At 51.6% G+C, this 4,675-nt stretch overlaps 1 long non-coding RNA gene across 1 annotated transcript; it reads left to right on the top strand.

Moving 5' to 3' along the window:
• Positions 1-814: 814 nt before the first annotated feature.
• On the top strand, positions 815-3,502 carry LOC311444791. Its single transcript, XR_014698069.1, has 2 exons — positions 815-2,300; positions 2,707-3,502. It is a non-coding gene; the product is annotated as an uncharacterized lncRNA (long non-coding RNA).
• The last annotated feature ends 1,173 nt before the right edge of the window (positions 3,503-4,675 follow it).

Here is a 4,675-nt window from a genome sequence, read left to right as displayed (position 1 = left end):
TGTTCCAAAATGAGGTGGAAGCTTGAGAAAAGCAGGATGAGCAGTGTGAGAACAGTAAAACAAAGATCACAGGTTCTCAAAATGTAAGAAAGGGAAAAAAAAAAAAAAAAAAAAAAAAAAAAGGAAGAAATTAAAGGGTTAAAAAAATAAAAAATGTACATATATGGTATAGAGGAGCAAAGAGTAGCTTGTGAAGCTGTGGTCAGCCAGTGAGGAAACAGGGAGGTGGTCAGGCATCGGGTACACAGGTGTCCCAGCCAAAGGATTTGGCAGTTGCCTCCTCTGTCCCCATACTATGCAGGGCCACATGGAGATGGGCTTTCCAGGGATGTGCCGAGCTCAGGAGGTGCTTTTCCTCGCCCTGACCCCAGGCTGAGCTCACCCAGCAGCAATGAGTTTTAAACAGTGGTGGCCCATCCCTTCATCTTGGGATCATGGAGCCACCCTGCCTGTCCCATGTTAATTAAGGTTCTTACACCCTTTGGGGCAGTAAATCCTCCTCCCTAAGGGCTTTTTATCCATGTAATAACCATCAGTGGATAAACCTGTGATTTATCAATCTTCTTTTGATCCGCTGTTAACCATCAGCACCTGCAGTGTCCCGTAGCAATGAGTCCCCTGCCACAGGTGAGGTGGAGAAGCCCTTTTTGCTTCTTCTGAAGCTGTCTCAGGCTAGTGTTGTTTGGGCTGCCCCTCTTCTTGTGCTGGGGGTGACAGGAGCCCCTGGTGCTCTGCCCATCCCCAGGTCACCAATGGCTTCAGACCTCAGCCCTCCCTTGCCTCCCTCCGGTCTGAAGCACCCCAGCTTCTCTGTTACTCAAAAAGCAGCTGCTTTGTGCTTGGTTGTGCTCCTCAACAGGCTCTGAATGGTTCTCCCAGCTCTCTTCCAGCTCACAGGTGTTAAACCACCAGGATCACAGCATGGGCCTCCTGCTGGGACCCCCACCCACCTGCCCTCAGCCATCACTCAGCCCTGTGCTGGCATCTAGAAAAGGGAAACACCTAGAAAAGGGTGTCTGGGAGCCTTTTCTGGCCTCCCACCATGTGTCCTGTGGGTACCTGGCCAGACCAAGCTGAGATTGAGTGAAATTACATCAGAATACAGTGGCTGTGCGTGCCTATGCCTTCCGGTCACTTTGGCTGTTGACGTTTTGGGAGGTTTTGTCCAGCCTGCAAGTCAGGCAGAGCCAGCCTTGGGGATGGAGCCTTGATGTTGGCCGGTCAGTTCGGCAGCCCCAGGGACCCCTGGAAAGCTGCCCCTGCCGTTGCCCCTCTCTGAAGCAAGGAGGACACGGTGTCTGCAAGGACAGGATCCCTCGTTGGACCTACAGGAGCCAGCAGGGCATCATCAGACCTGGAAGTGAGACCTCAATGAAGCAGCAGTCCTTGCCTGAAGCTGTTTTTCATGCCTACGCAGCCGTCCTTCTCCTCCACAGCTGGATTGTCCTGTGCAAGAGGGCAGCACAGAAGCCCCAGCTGAGGCCAGATCCTACCAGGGCAGTGCTATAAAGGCACGGTAGAGGATCTAGAAGCTGATCCTGGAAGACTGCGATTCATACAGCTGAGGTGGATGAAATGGGGATAAAATGGGACGAACAAGCAGGTAGGCATGTGGTGAGGCAGGAGACTGTAGCTCCGAAAAAAAGACTTTAGGGAAACGAAAGCGTAGCACAGGAGGATCCCAAATGTGACTGCCTGGGGTTGCTAGGCTTTAAAATAAAGCCATGCCAACAGCTGTAATCACACCTGTGGATATCGTCTTTCTTTCCTTGTTCCTCCTCTCTCACCCACTTGCAGGAAAATTGTTATTGCCTTCTGGGTCGGGACTTGCATACGAAGGAGGTTCGTTGGCTCTCGTGGCAAGAGAGGAGAGATTCACAGAAGCCCATCCCTGTGGCACAGGGCCCAGGCCTCCGATGTGCTGTGCTGATGCCAGGTGCTGGTTCCACCACCCATGGACCCACTGCCCCTGAGGTTTCTGGCAGGGAACGAACAACTCGGGGTCTTCCTGCAACTGCCAGCACCACCTGGGTTTCTGCCCCAAAGCCTCCCGCTCTGTCCCCATTTAACCGTTCAGTGACTGCCCTGTGGGGTCCTCAATATCCCATGGGGACCTCATAAATGCAGCCTCCCAGCCCGGGCTGAGCTCTGGGTCTTCCCCTGCTTCTTCATTTGCCTTCCCCTGACACCAGTCCCAGCCTCCTGCTGAGATCAACACGGCCACAAGCTCCAAGGGCAGCGTGACCCTGTCACCTTCTGTTCCGGGAAAAATGAGTGCTCCAGGAGCTGGGCTGGAGAGGGTGAGTCTGACCCTGCGTGACAGGGAAGCTCTCAGTGGTCTTGTGTGAGTGACATTTTTGGGCTCAGATTTGTCTCCTGCATCTCAGCGGTGGTGGCAGCGGCTGGCCAGGGTCCCCGCCGTGTGCCCCCTTGCCCACCACGGCTGCCCGTGGGGCAGTGCTGTGAGCTTCCTTCTGGTTTGTGCCAAAACCAGAAAAAGCTTGCAAAGCAGACAAACAAACAGAATGATTTGGGGAGAAGAGAGGGGTAGTAAGTATCAGAAATGAAAACCACAGCAGCAAAATAGCGAGATAAGCTTTTGGAATCTGTAAGACTTCACAATACTTTTTTTTTTTTTTTTTTTCTTCAGGTTTGGTTCATTGTGCACTGCAATTTCCATTAACACTTTTTTCTCTTCTCTTGTAGAAAAACCCATTGTTTGAAAACAAACAAACAAAATTCCAACCCATGCTTTACTGAATGAAGAAAAATCTCAGATTCTTGTACTAATTTGGTTTTAAACACATTTAACCGAGGACAAGAGCAAGTAGCTTTGGAAGTTACTTCTATTAGGCTTTAAAAATATGACAATTCTGGATTTGAGTCATTCAGCTCAGGACAAAAGACTCTGGAAATGGAAAATCGCTGTGGAGCAGGGGCACGTAGCACTGTGGGGTTGTCTGAAGACCTTCCAGCTCACTGGCCTATGCTGGGCTTCTGCTGCAGGTCCTGTGCACGCACCTCCCCTCTGCATCCATTCACGACAGAGCGCACTGCTGGGGCACAGGGAGATGCTGAGATGGGACCAGGACCATTTACCCTTTTCCTTCTTCCCCCTCTCTTTGTGACCATGAAGTGTCCAGATGTGAGGACGCAGCCACAGGTGTGTGCTCTTTTTCCTAACTGTTGGATTTCAGCGAAATGCCGGCACTGCTGCCAGTGAGAGAGCTGGGTTTGTCCTCTCCTGGGCTGCTTCCTCCAGGCAGCTTCCTTGTCCTGGCACAAGCAGTCTCGGAGAGAACCAGCCCAGCTCACAGCCCTAGGTGCTCAGTGATCCTGGAGGAAGCTAGAAGTTCCTTCTGGGTGAGATGATCCACATTAAGCACAACTGTGTGCCAGAGAACAGCCAGATATTTGCTGGGACTTGCAGAGACACAGTTCCCACAGCCTGAATGCTGTCCTGTGGAGGGAAAAAATAATAAAAAATAACTAACTCTCCGAACCTTGCTTGCTTTCACTGTCTTTTGTGCATCATGGAAAGACGACAAATGCCATGCTGTCCCTTTGGCATCAATGAAAGTGCCGCTGAGGTTTATCGGTAAGATAACTTCAGCCCAAATCAATGCTGGAAGTTTTCCTGTGGACGAGGTAAGCAGGTGGTGGTGGTGACTTGTGGATTCTGCTTTGGGTCATCTCAGTTTGTTTTTTGCCTTTCTCTGGAGTTTAACGTCCCAGGTTGCTCTGCAGCAGGATGCTAGGCTGGATTACGTGCCACAAGATACCTGATGCTCTATGTTCCTACAGGCTGCAATCCTCTGGTCATGTTCTGAGGGTCAAACTGACACCCGTGTTCATGCCTAGGGCAGCTTGTGCCTGGGGACAGAGCAGCAGAGCCCTCGCTGCCCTGTTAGGAGGTGATGGGGGGCACACCTGCTGGGCTTGGGTGGCCAGCTTCACCTCCTCGCCATGAACTAGGCCAAACCCGGGGCTCCTTGCCCTTTCCTTAGCTTCTAGTTTCAGCTTTGACTTGGAGAACTACCCTGAAAGGGGTCCAATCGCTGTAGGGCAAGGATTGTCTCTGGATTTCAAACCTCCTGGCTGGGATCCCCCCTGCTCCGCTGACAAACACCCGGACACATGTTCCACAGGATGGTTATAAGACTGAAACGAGCATCTCTAGAGCTCCTCATCTGGGAAAAAAAGGGAAAAAAAAACCACCAACAATCAACAAAAAAGCACAGAATCAGCTCCTTGATAACTGTTGCTGTGGATACTGATCCACCTCGTCTCTTGACAGGGAGGACAATGGGGGAACAACGCTGCAGCTGCACTGCAGGTTTCCCTGGCACCTACAGACAGCCCAGCCGAGGATCTGCAGCAGGAGAGGGAAGAAAGGGTGTTTCATGAGGCGAGCGTCCCCATGTGATGTGTACATATACACGGAAGTTCACTCTGGAAGTTTTTTTAAAATGCTTGGACCTGGGATGCTGCAGAATTCCCCCAGACTGTGGGGCTCTCCGCCACCCAGGCCAGCAGACGGGACTTTGGAGGCTTCTGGAGGAAACGCTGATGAGCAGCAGGGAAAAAAAGTGGCCTCTGCCTATGTTTTCAAAGGCACAAATGTTTTAGAAGCTGCAGAGGCACGTAATTCCCCTCGGTTGGTGGTTATGAAGGA

This window comes from Aythya ferina, assembly GCF_964211825.1.
Source record: "Aythya ferina genome assembly, chromosome: 14".
NCBI classification, from domain to species: Eukaryota; Metazoa; Chordata; class Aves; order Anseriformes; family Anatidae; genus Aythya; species Aythya ferina.
Note: the sequence above shows the minus strand (reverse complement) of the source record. Positions and strands in the feature narration are given on the sequence as shown.